Source organism: Anguilla anguilla, chromosome 4, assembly GCF_013347855.1.
Source record: "Anguilla anguilla isolate fAngAng1 chromosome 4, fAngAng1.pri, whole genome shotgun sequence".
NCBI lineage: Eukaryota > Metazoa > Chordata > Actinopteri > Anguilliformes > Anguillidae > Anguilla > Anguilla anguilla.
In genome coordinates this window covers 49,990,528-50,004,349 of record NC_049204.1, presented here as the reverse complement: position 1 = coordinate 50,004,349, position 13,822 = coordinate 49,990,528, and the positions used below count along the sequence as shown (strand labels likewise).

The window sequence follows — 13,822 nt, the reverse complement described above, 5'->3', positions numbered from 1 at the left end:
TGACACATACAAAGCACCTTATGTAGCAGTGCAATTTAGCCACATGGTGGCAGAGAGCACACAGTCTATGGGAACTGTTGCATGTAAATGTCTTCAAGATTTCTTTTCAGCAGCAAGGTACGGCAGTGCTGCAGTGTCACCCTGTTCCTTTTTGGTTTGTGGTTCTAACTGATGTGACATTATTTGAAATGATATTTTACTGGATTTCAATATCATGCTAATATTTTGTTAGTAAATGTACACAACCGAAAATGTGATATAATGGTGACTATGATAACATTGTATTTCAGGTGTATTCTTTTCAAAAGAATGGTGAAATTATTTTTTGCTGTTTTGTAATATATTTTGTGAAATAATGTCACATTTAATATTTGGCCCGTGTTAAATCCCCTTTATTGTTTCTATTGCTCCTTTTTTTACTGTTATGTTTTTAGTAAATGTTATACATCAAACTTCCAAAGAGTAAGCAAATAAACAAACACAAAATAACACAGACAAGTTACTGGAAGAGGCCGTTAAGAACTACATTCAATTTGCACATGCAGGCAGACAGTATTTAAAAGGTTAATACATTGCAGCCAACCCTTACAATGGTTAAGTGCTTTGTTGACTTAATTAACTGAGAATAACCTTAGAGGGACAACAACAAACCTAATAGACAAAGTCCCACTGACCAGCGATTTCAAAAGCATATGTACACATTCTTGTATTGTTGGGTGTTGATTTGATTTTCCATTCCATCTGACTTTGCTAATGGATGCTGTGCAGTATAGGAGAGAGGAGTCAGGGTGGGTGGGCAGGGGATAGCATTAATTAGCAATGGCATCCAAAGGAAATATTTTAATTTGTCTGAAAATCTGCCATTGATTAAATAATTACAACACTTAAAATACAAACAACATTTCATCACCCATTCTCTAAATGATAATCAGAATATTATTGCCAATTCTTGCAAAAGGAAAATTTAAAGCAGAGTCACAGTTATTGCTCTTACTCTATTTTTTTTTTTTGTTGTCAGTGGGAAAGGACCTGTGCAGTATTTCAGAATTGTCTTCACAGAGCACGGCCATAGAAAATATGTAGCATACATTTCACGCTAAAAAAATGTGGCTTAATGTAATTCCATTTCTCATTAACAGCAACAATGACCAAAAACAACAATAATTATACATTTTATTAATATACCATTTCTATAGCCGAAATTGTATGGCTAGAACAATATGCTTTTGACATTATTAATGCAACATATAAATGTTTATTTGTTTTAAAGTGCTTTGAGATTGAGAAATGCGGTGCATCAATAAAATGAATTATTATATGCAAGACCTTTACACAATATAATTTGAAGATAAAAGGGGTAAATAACATTTATTTTGTTATGATCCTGAAGCTTGCCTAATACATATTAATGAAATTAACTGTTTCCTTTGTACCATTAGCAAACATTGTTGCATAGCAACATAATCAAGTGCAGCGAGTTGATTTTTTAGTGAATAGCCATTTCATTTTTAAGTGGTCACTTTATACCAATTGCTGAGTGCATTTTTTTTCCATCAGGAAGTGGCGAGCTTCATTGCACTGACACCTTGCCTGGTGCGAAACATGGTGCCCTGCGCTGTCCTGCCTCGTGATATGAATAACGATGGGGGTTTCTGGGGGCACAGCTGATTAATGTGTCTTCTTAAATATGGGGCCAACTCATCAGCCCGTTTCATATCTGTCATCATGTCAACTGTTTGATGTCAAAACGATGACCCAGGTAACAGCAAAATTATTATTCTTTTTTTTCCACATCACATGAACTTCCAACAGGTTTGTGTGGGGTTCGATACCAGCGCCAGCCACACCTTTAAAAAGCTGCCCTGCCTGCTTTAAACACTACCTGCTCCCCTGGCCAAGGTGGACAGGATAGGTCGTTTGAGAGGGATGAGTGAGAGGGACACAGCTCCAGTAAGCGCTAGGGTTTGAAGGGGTGAAGGGATGAGAAAACAAAGCTGTTAGAATGGCAGGTCCGCATTCTTTAATGGATGCAGTGGTGGGGAATAATACAGACTCAGTTCAGCCCATCTAAGTCCTTATTCACTCTCACAGCGTGAGAATAGCAATAAATGTGTTCAGCTGCATTAAAATGATCCCTTTTAAGCCATCCAGTGTGGCACACTTCACCTTCAGCTGTCTCTCAGGCTTAATCACAGCACATGCAGCACCTCTCAAATCTAGATGGTTACACTGGCAGCGAATAGGGACTTACCTAAAAGACGCCATTCTATATTTAAGTGTTCATGGAATACAGCTGCAGTAAACTTTTCATGCAATTGTGAAACTTAATTTGGTTTGAAGGATGCGGGGTGTACTACTGCACAAATCCCATAAAATTGATAAAGTGCATTTCGAGTGCACGATAAACTCCTCGAACATTGTCACTTGAAGTTTATTTTCTGCAAGCCGAGAAAAGAGCATACCCCACTGTCGGTGAGGAAATGCTGTTAAAGCATAAACTATTTACATCATTACAAACACCTCTTCAGATCTTGAAAACATGCAGATGACTTTGAATTGATCAACTGAGCCAAAATATTTTGAGTATAAAATGTACATTTGCTGTAATGTTGTTTTCCTCTTGAGCATGATCAGAACTTGAACTACTTTATTTTGTTGTCATAGACCTCAGAATTGAAAGTTTGCTGCGATGACCATGATTACCTTGCATTTTTTGTGATGTTTTCACCACCCAAAAATTTAAAAACATAAAATAAAAAAATAAAAAACATTCACCTCTGAAAACAATCAATAGCATAACATAACATAGCACAGAATTATGTATTCCTCAGATGCATCATCAAACTGCAAATGTCATCTCTGATTGGACGTTAATGTTAACTATTCCAGAAAGCAAATTATATTTTAGTTGTAGGGCATTACATTAAGAGAACTGAACATCTAATGGAATTTTTTTGGTCATGTGTGACATGTATTTACAGCTACTATTATTAGGGAATCAACAATTTCTGAAAAATGCAGAAATGGCTAAATGTAGTTCAAATAATTATTATTAATGTTGCTTAATATTTAAACTGGCAATTTAATAAATCATTTTCAACAGAGAAACACAAAATATTTTATTATTATTCCCCCAGAAAGTTGTTTACTCTTCCGACAAAATAAAGGCTATTTGCATATATGTTTTATGTTTTTGTATGTATATTTTATGTTAGGTATAATAATTGACTCATGAACTCAGAACAGGCCTTCTAAACAACATTAACAATATCATTCGTTAATCTATTCGAGGATCAATTGAGTACTTCCAACATTCACCGCCAGGTTGCAGCAGAGTCTAATGTGGAAAAAAAATCGTTTTCAGAAGACAATAAATTAAACTAAAATAAACATAAATATTGGGTGTTGTTTTATTTTTATTCTTGCGTACTGTGCTGAAGCGTAGAGATGATCTCACTTTAAATAGTGCGATAAAGTCCTAATTCTGTATGTAGTTTGAGACTGACAAGTGCTGTTGAAATTACTAATATTGGACGAAATTGTTTCTTAATATCCAGCATGCGCGATTGCACGAGAGAGGGAGAAAGAGACAGAGAGAGATGTGTAAAAAAAATAAATAAATAAGTACACTCACTTGACGATGATTATGCAATGTATTGATACATTACAACACAATTCATATATTTTCTTTATGTCTGGTAGGCCTACTTGTATCGAATATCACTGGAATATTTTAAATGGCTGACAGTAGGCCTGTTATACCCGATAGTGTAAAATAGATTATTAGTTGGCTATGTGTGCACCTCAAATGGTCATCCGTTGTAACCGTGAAAAAGATTCAACTGGCGTGCCTCCATTTCCAAGTTTCATGCAGCATGCGCAATAGATGTAGCTGTAGTTATTTCATACAAATTTTCCGACGCTAATGAGCTCTCTCTTTATTCATTAGAGGTCGTAATATAAGCCATCTGAAGCCAAAACGACAGGTTTGTCGGTTACGAGTTCAGCACCAGGAGAAGCGGACAGCGCAGTCATACTACACTGCACTAAATCTACCACAGTAACCCGAAAACAAACAAAAGATAACGCTTGCGGTGCTCTCTATTTAATGTATGAATAAGACATAAACTCTTAGTGTTACAATAGTAAAAGACTTTGGTATCCATTGTAAAAACTGCAATATCTTTGGAATAAAAGAGTGATTTTCAAAAAATTACAGACCAAAAGTAATGGTTGTCATGCTTAATTTTATTGAAGTAAAAATCAAGACTTACAGACTTTCAATGTATGTGTGTAAGGCCCAAATCTCATCACTGTTTTTTTTTTTTTTTTGATGTCCTTTTGATTCCAGGGTTTAATTAGGCCATGCTGAAGGTTGAAGGCTCCGCTCTTGGCATTCACCGCGTGCCTTAATTGTATGACATTAAATCAAGGTCCGCTGTGAACACGGAGAGCTAGAGTCTCAAATCTTACCATACATATGAACAAGTCTAAACACTGGGCATGAAACGTGTAAGCATTCTCAACATTTATATGCATCATGATTCTATCTGAAGTAGTACACAAGATTAAATGCAAATACACAATGCAAGATACGCCATCTTTTATACGGCAATAAATATCCACGAGTACAAATTTTTATTTATTTAAAATGATACGGCTTGGTGGGCTATTAATGCTACGAAATTCCGGAATGAACACATTTCCGTTGAGAATACATTTAATGGCCTTTGTCTATCCCAAGAGACCCCCAAGAGCCCATCTGGCTTTGCTTTTATGAAATTTCACGAAAGAAGGTAAAAAAAAAAAATATCCTGTATGTATCACCATGAAAGTTGAATGCATTATCTGTCCAAGTCAAACGCAGAAAAAATAAACGCATAAAGGGATTCGATGCTTTAGGCGGCCATTACAGCGTGATGGAGCACTTTGGCCAATCTTGTTGACCATACAGGGTTAAATTCGTCACAAGCACTGAATTTTTTGGAGCTCGATTCAAAATGATAGCAAGCCTGAATCCAGCTTGAGTGAAAAATGGTGAAGAGGTGGTCCATTTGTTGTTTTTTTTTTTGGTTTTTTTAATGTGTGCTTTGCCAAAAAATAAGAATCAGCGAAATGTTTCATTCATGTCTGCATCCTCCTCCATACACCTATGAAGAGAAGACAAAAGGGCATCATTAACGGAAAATATAATCAGATAGAAAGGGTAATCAATGCACAGTGATCGGAAAAAATACTATTGAATGTTAAACACGCAATGTCAAATACAGGTACATGCTATACAAATATTAAAGCAACGGCCGTGTGAACGTCGGATTTCTTGCAAGCCCCAAACTTAGTATGCACACAACATATTTGTACGCAGATAGCCTCAACTAACCTCCCGTACGAAAAGCAACAGTTACAGCAACAAAATATAACAGCACATAATATATTACACCAAATATACAGCGCATCCACGTAACGTCAGAATAGCACAAATTCACAAAGCCGTAGTACCCCATCCACACGCATTAATACAGTCAAAAGAAACATCTCCCCCTCCCCGGAATTTGGTTTTGGGGCCGAGGAAGTGCTGCGATGTACATTTTCCATTTGGAGACCTTTAAATGGTACTGATCTAACTCCGTCCAGTCTTTTTCCTTTGCTTGCTGATCCAGACTTTAGGATTAATGGCTCTCCAGCCAAACAAATAAGGCATCTGCCTTCAGCACAAGAGGATTACATGGGGGGTGATGACGTCACCGGGCAAACAGATGTTTGCTACCAAAGTCCCGATCATCTCTCCATGCCCTTGAAACTAAAGGAAATGCAACTGAATCCTAAATTTGATCTGCCCTAAAATACGCATGGCAAACATACTAATAGATAAACATATAAATGGTCTCTATCATTTGTACATAAATGTCTTTATATGTATTATATATACTTTATATGCATAGGTAGAAAACACTGACACACATTACAGTGACTGTCTACACACATAAAGATAACAGGCAACACAACATTGGGTAAGATATATACGTATCTTACTCTGACTCTAAACGTTTCTAAATGTCCCCTCTGTCGTTTTATGTATTCACAGAAAACTTCTTAGTCTGGCAATATGAAGTGCACACACATTATTATTCACCTCCAAAATGTTTCAACGTAGGTATGTAAGGCACTGTATCTTAAATGTATTGCAGAAATAATAAATAAAAAATAATAATAAAATGGGAAAGCCATCACCTCCTGTGACTGGAATGTTACATTTCAGATGTAGCCTATGCGCAGCGACAGTATAAATGCACTGCATGTAGTTGCTTTTTTAAAATACCATTGTGTGACATATAGATCTATATAGTGTGAGTGTATTCATCGGAAATGTTAATGCGGATTCTCCTTATGTCCTAGCATCATCTGAAAACGCATGTTAAGGGCCAATTACCACAATCTACGTCCCTTACACAAACATTTTTCACTGTTAACTGATGATTTCAAATGCAATCAGTTTCGCTGTCCATGGTTTTGAATATCCTCGGTTTAACACACACGCAAACGCTCTCACATGCACGCACACTGCACACACACACACACACACACACACAAACACACAGACACACACACACACACACACGCCGTGACCTATTATAACATCAGATTATTTGGACAGACATTTAAATCCAAGCACACATGAAAACGTAGTCTATAACCTACTGTAACCAATAACAGATAGGACAAGTTAGAATATAATGATTATTTGGATCAAACTTGCCCTGATACCTATGAAATAATTAAAAGACGTGAAGGCAAATCAAATGATAATATTCGTATATCTGTGGCCCTGGTGAAAATAGCCAACAACCCTAATACTAAAAAATAAAGACGACGTAAGAACAATGACTTGATAATATGAACACATGATTGCAGTGAGCTACTGAAATATTTCGAGACCTGGAATTCTAAATATCTAAATTGACACAGCAGAACGGCAAAATTTGAATTAGGCAATTCATTTGAGGCGAAGTACCTCACATTCTTAAAAATGAACAAATAAACTAAAATAAATAAAAGATTTCCACAACAGACATGCGAATCTTGTAATTAACACATAAGTATGAATACAATTGTTTTGCCTTTTATAATAATAAAACAGGCATACAAGTAGTAGCCTAGCCTATCTGCGGTCGCGGCAATGGAATATGAAGTAGGAGCATTACATACAGTGTCAGCAGTCTAGTGTCAGCTTGGGCAGTGTAGCGACAACGGTTTCGTGCAATACTTAATATGCTGCGCATTCCAATTTGAATGATAAACAAATATTAAATAATAATCTTCATTGTCCATAACACAATTGAAAAATTCGTGCACACACAATAGAAAGCGCCATTTTTAAGGAAAAATAAAACACAATTGTCGCTTCTAAAACTGATCAGAATTGTATCAACACCCGAACATTTATGAAAACATATCGCTTATGGAATTATGGTTTTCAGTAATCCGAAGACACGCAGAAAAGACAACCCGGCTGACCCACTGCACGATTCTATTGTCTGCAAGCGCGAAGCGGCAAATAAAACCGAAGTAAAAAAATAAACATCAACCGAGCCTTGTTACGGCGCGCGTTACCAAATGTCCAAACTATCACGGGAGAGAAACGTGTCTCATTTTCAAAATCCGAATTCGCATGCTTTTTCAATAGTCCACCTCATCAGTATTCAAATTTGCTTATTGGAAAGACAAGGGCAACTGTAACGTGGGAGGTCTGTTCCGTTATTCACTGATAAATACGAAATACATTCTTCCGGGGCCTAGCAATCAGAAATTGATTAAGCTACGCATTATGATTTGAAAAGACTGCAAACATTGCATATACATATTGTTCATGTGGCTTTGTGTGGATGAAATGTATATGGAGGGTCCGTAGGCTACTTACATCCAACGATGGTCCACGCCATATCGTCGATCCTGGAAGTTCGCCTTGTCTGATATCCATGTAGGCTACACATTTTATTTCAGGGTGTTGTTCGCACGATTCATGGGAAATTAATTATATCCCCCCTTCATCGGGTTGCCTATATGGCTGTAGTATCAGAAGACAGAAAGTCCCCGTTTTGCGAGTTGCAGATTCTACTTGTGAGTCAGACACTCCGGTCTCCGCAAAGCATGGCTGCCTTTTTTTTTTTTTTTTTAAAAGAGGGCAGGTCGTTCCATGCATTACAATGAGTTAAACCTCTCTCTCTCTCTCTCTCTCTCTCTCTCTCTCTCTCACACACACACACACACACACGCACACACACACACACACACACAGAACGCTATGAAATACCGCTAGAACAGTTAGAAACCCTCATTTTCTACACATAAGACACATTCTTTAATATGACTTGGAATCAGAAAATGTTCCGTGCGTTACAGTTACGTGTTTGTGGGAAAGGTTTATTTTATTTTATTTTACCAATACCGTATATTACAATGGCCTAGATTTGGAGCACAAGCGATAATTTGAAACCTTCAGATTATGAGAGCGCACAACCATGCAATACTGCAGACGTGCATTGAATCTTTGTATCTGTGTGCTTCACCCAGTGTGTCCTTGTTGTGCCCCATTATTAAAAAGTGCAATTCGCATGCATAGGCCTAATTATCAATTAAAAATATATTTTGTTCAAGAAACTTGAACAAATAAAGAACATATCCATTAACGTTTGCTTAATTAGGTTGTAGGACTGCATGTGTACGTTAGGAAAGATATAAACGGCATACATTTTAACATTCTAAAATACGTTACTATAGGAGCTCCAACCGTTTACACTTACATAGAACCGCATTTATATTGCCAGTGTGACAGTTACTCATTTTATCGTGGGAATTAAATAAGAAACAATTATGTAAAAAATGGGTTTACTACGTTATATGTAATATTAGATGAAAATGAAATCAATTAGGAAATTAACCTTGTTATCACTTGGATGTGAGGGGCATTGCTACAAGCTAGGCGGCAACATGCCTCGTATTTGATTAGATGTGCAGTAGCTATGTCCGAGAAGCCACTCTTTCAAAAGCTTTGTTCTAACGGGTAGGCCTATTTATTTACGAAAGCGATTTAGCAATAAGATAAACGAGGAAAGGTACAAAGAAAAAGACAAGGGCACTGAATATTACTGAAGTGAAATGTGATTATTCGTCTAGTTGAATGGATCCCGTGACTTATGTCAAGAAAATTCTGAGGTGAGAGCAGCGTGGAGCTGAATAAATAATTTATTGAAGTCAGTGTCACAGCTGTCTCCTTAATCACTGGCTTTCCCCGCGTTTAACTTCCTGGTATCGACTTCTGGGCGAAATCACATATCTCGGCACACTACAGTTTGATTTTCAAAAGACGAGTAGGCTATAATAGAAAAAATAAGCCATTCGATACACTCCCGTTTTATGGAATGCAACCAACACACCCGGTACCTGGTCTCTAAGCAATAATAATGTGAATGGCTCTTCCACTGTTACAGCAGATTCATATCAAGTTGCACTGAACCTGCTTCCCTTTTTGCCCTTTTAGCAAATCACGGTAGGCTGGTCCATGTTCATCCTCTCTGCCGCTACAAAGAAAAGCGTAGCCTAACTGACGCCGAATACTTGATGTTGTATACGCAGCTACAGCATGTCTTACGGAGGGCCTATTTATTTGGCATACAATAGCCTGCATTTACCTGATTACAAACAAACTGCATTGATGTATCAATTCAGCTTCAGATAGGCCTATCCCAGCGGTCGAAGCTGATGCTGGTTAAAATGAGCATGCCTCTGTCGAGTGTTTAAACCAATATTCGACATCTAGGCCAAGCTGTTGTGTATATTTCCTTAATGCCCTCAGCTATTTTATAGCAGACATAGGCTATTGTAGCGTCATCACATAATTTGATGAACCATAATTTGTGGTTTACCGAGACGAATAAACTGCGAAGAGTGTTTTCGCGGTCTAATGCATTTCTGAAGAAGAAAAAAAGGGCTAATTGCTCAAACATGTTTGGCTTGGACAGTCACTCCGCAGCCTCATTCGATACGGAGATTCTTGTCAAACGTTTGCTACATGATACATGTGGTGAAGAAGGGTGGACAGTTTTTGTCCAAATGTCGGGAAACATTAAAGGAATTTTAAAGAGCTTACTTTCCCTGAGAAAAATGCCATTGTTGCTGTTGAAACAATGGGAGCTGTGGGCAACTGCAGTGGTTCGGGAATGAATGGAAAAGCCGCAGGATGTATGCGGGTCAGTGCCCGGGGTCTCCATCCCATAGCCCCTTTCCCAGCGTGCCACAATAAACCTGCGCAAGGTCGAGGCTCCGCGAGGTCACAGGGCATCCCCCATTGTCCCATACTTCAAAACAGATAAACATTTATTAATCAGGACTGACCAGAGGCCCCGTTCCACAGAGAAAACAAAGACGAAAGGGAAAAGGGGAGAAAGAAAGACAGAAAGAAAGGAGAGGGAAAACTGGACAGAGCCGTCCAGATGCAACAGCCATCATTAGGCCACACGTGCAAGTTACAAAAGTTGGAAATGAAACGTAAGATATCTTAGAAATAGATTCTTTAAGGAATAACTCGATGGAGGAAATTAAAGAACACGGCTTCAGGTAAGAGTGAATTACATCTCGTTTCGGCCACTGTTTGCTAAGGCATAGAAACTTCGTTTCATAATCTATTTAGAATTTACTGTTTGCTTAGATTAAACTATGGATTATTGTACCGAGCAGTCAGTATTATTTCACAGAGAATTTAAACATGCAGCTTTATTGGCTGAAGTAGTTTTAACGAACTTCGTTTCAATGGGATCAATTACCTTCAACGAATTCATTATTGTAATGATTTTAACGACAGCCGCGCCATTCTATCTTCTATAGCTGGGAAGATTAAAGGTGATCTACAATTAATACAAGCTTTAGTGATCGCATCAGAATACATGGTTGACAGGGAGAAACAATTAAGGGCTTACATGACAGCAAAGGGGAAATGTGTAGTACTGATGCTTATGTAGCATACCTCCTTGAAACTGTCAGTCGTACAAATATATAACATGTTCTGTAACTATTTTTGATCGTAGAGGTGTTTTTGTGCGTGTACACTATAGCTTTCGTAAAATTGTTTAAGAAGGGACGGGTTTCAACGTGATTTGTAATTTTATTGTCCCAGTGGTCCCAGTTATTCACAAAGTAGGATATACGCGAGTTTGTCATTGATACGTAACGTAACATAACCTACCTGTTGTCTGAAATTAGATTTTCGACGTTTACATATGCGAATTTAATCTCACAAAATGTTCGTTTTACTACATAGAAGTTACAATAATGCAATGAATCTCTAATGGAAATACCGTCATCAACACCAAAGTACAGGATAATTAGTATATTTACAGCTAAATTACAACAAACAGCAAAACCCAATTACTAAATTGTGAGAGATCTGAAGCACATATAAAATTTATATTTCTTCATTCATTCAGATGGTGGTCTAATCTAACTGCTAGTTTCGAAATTAACTCTTCACTTTGCGGTGGTTGTGTATATGCGTGAGAAATAAAAAGCTGCATTAAATGTGCTAATGCATGTGCTAGTAGATACACGCTTTGTTGCAGATTTGAACCGGACCCAAGGCCTTAATGGGGACGAAATGGGCCCCGTGTTAAAGCATTCTGAAGCAGGTCTTAAGAAGTTGTCGTTGGTTTCCGTGTCAGTGCTGCAGTTATTCTGTAGCCTCTCATTAAGGAAAGTGGCTTTGTCTCCGTATTACCACATGACCCAGCTTCTCTTCTTAGAGAAGATTCAAGCGAACGGAAGTCAATTGCTCAACCTGCCGGGCGACTAGTTGTAAAACGTTCCAGCAGGCAAACTGGTTATCCTGAAAATGGATCGCCATGAGCTAAAAGCTATATTCTAGAGTTTGGAGATATGCGGTTTGCTCATTACATCTATGTTCATCTTCAGGGACGTCTGGAATTGTCCTTGTAGTAAATAATTCACATATAGATAACATTTTGTATTGCATGTGAGCATAAAATACTTGAATAGGGTTAGTAAATATTATTGTTAACCGTATTATGGTCATTCCACATTTGCTTGCATGACGTCGCTATCATTGTTTTTTTTTAAACTAAGATAGGGACATTGTTGCTTCCATTTCCTAGTTGCTTTTCTTACATAGCTGCTGTCATTAAAAGTAATCACTCAGTTCTACTAGTATCAATGATGTGATTGTGGCAAGAAGGCAACTCGTGAGTGTATGTGTGTGTGTGTGTGTGTGGTGGTGGTGGTGGTGGTGGTGGTGGGGGGGGGGGGGGGGGGGGGGGGGGCATTAAAAAAAGATTACATCATAGTGTGATTGTCTACATTCCCCATTCCTATTCCCCTGCAATCTTCAGGTCTGAACTTTTTTGGTGCGGGATGGTTTGTAAAAGATTGTACAGATTCTCTTTTTTTCCCTCAGACAGAGCAAATTGTTCTACTGACCAAATAAATGTTTGCCAGTGTTGTCTGACAATAATGACCACGCATGTCTTTTAAGTTCTCTCTCTTTCATCAGGGAGGCTTGGTTATCTGTTTTGTGCTCAGCAGGATGGCCATGGGCTGCTGGACCTACCTTCTAGGCGAAGGGTCCCTGTGCTTTTTATTTCTACCCCCCCTCAAATGACCTATCAGTGGTTATGAGAGCCCCCACCTCAATAAAATGGTTTAGGTGTGAGGCCTCTGTACAGCACCCACTATAAGCAGCAATGGAATGGCTGCTTGCGTAAGCATGCAAAATGAATGTAACATTATAACGCAAATCTACATAAGACAATCTGACAATATTTATTAATTTATTAAAATATTTCAAAAAAAATATTTACAGTAACCACATTTTTACAATGGATGTGGAAATCTGCCAGGGTTTATTTGATCTCAGTATGTAATTTATGAATTATGATAAGCAAAATATCTTGGAAATTGAATACATTTTTACATGAAGACCCCCTGGGTCTCCTGGCTGCGTCCTTGGGCATCCTTGGACCAGAGTTTGGGAATGTCTATTTTTTACCGACATATAGGTTGGAAACCATTCTAAAAGGTGTTTTGAAACTGAAATTTATGTAAGCACAATTTTATCCTCACTCAGATTTGAGGATCTTGCAGAGTAGGCATCTTCAATGAAAAGCATTTTACATTATTGTTGAATAATTTTTTCTTGATTTGATAAAACAGCCATGCGGAGAGGTCAGTGTTCTGTAGTCATGATATTTCTAGCAAGTGTTTTTTTATTTTTTATTATGTTTCCCATGATAACAATATTATGCCTTATTCTTACTTTTCAGTGACTTAAGGACATTGTGTTCGTATTGACTAGAGACCCTAACGTACATACCATTGGTTTCACCTGGCAGTTACATCCCACTTCAGGCCAGTAAATATATGCAAAACAAAAATGTCATCATTTAAATGCTGGTTCAGGGAGGGTAATGCATCCACAAAGTATCAAAATGCTCCTAGAGATGTATTTACTGTCAACTGACATTTCCACCTGTGATGTCTTTACCAAACTCTGTCAAGGCTTTCCCCTGCCAGGCTGTGCATATAAATTCAAATACATTACATTACATTTACTTGGCAGACGCTTTTATCCAAAGCGACGTACAAAAAGCGCATTTCATGGTCATAGACAACTGCTAAACACTAAATACATGCGCAGGTAACATTCATAGACTTTCTGTGACTTTCACAAACCCCTTTTTTATTCTGTAAATCAGTTCTGTTTTTTTTCATCAACATATTCAAGAGAATGAATAGAAATATACATATAATCCAAATGTTT

General features: G+C 37.7%; 1 long non-coding RNA gene across 1 annotated transcript; it reads right to left on the bottom strand.

Annotated features, from left to right (window-relative positions):
- Positions 1-4,227: 4,227 nt before the first annotated feature.
- LOC118226574 lies at positions 4,228-8,123 on the bottom strand. Its single transcript, XR_004765058.1, has 2 exons — positions 7,919-8,123; positions 4,228-5,150 (listed from the first exon to the last, which is right to left on the bottom strand). It is a non-coding gene; the product is annotated as an uncharacterized LOC118226574 (long non-coding RNA).
- Between the last annotated feature and the right edge of the window lie 5,699 nt (positions 8,124-13,822).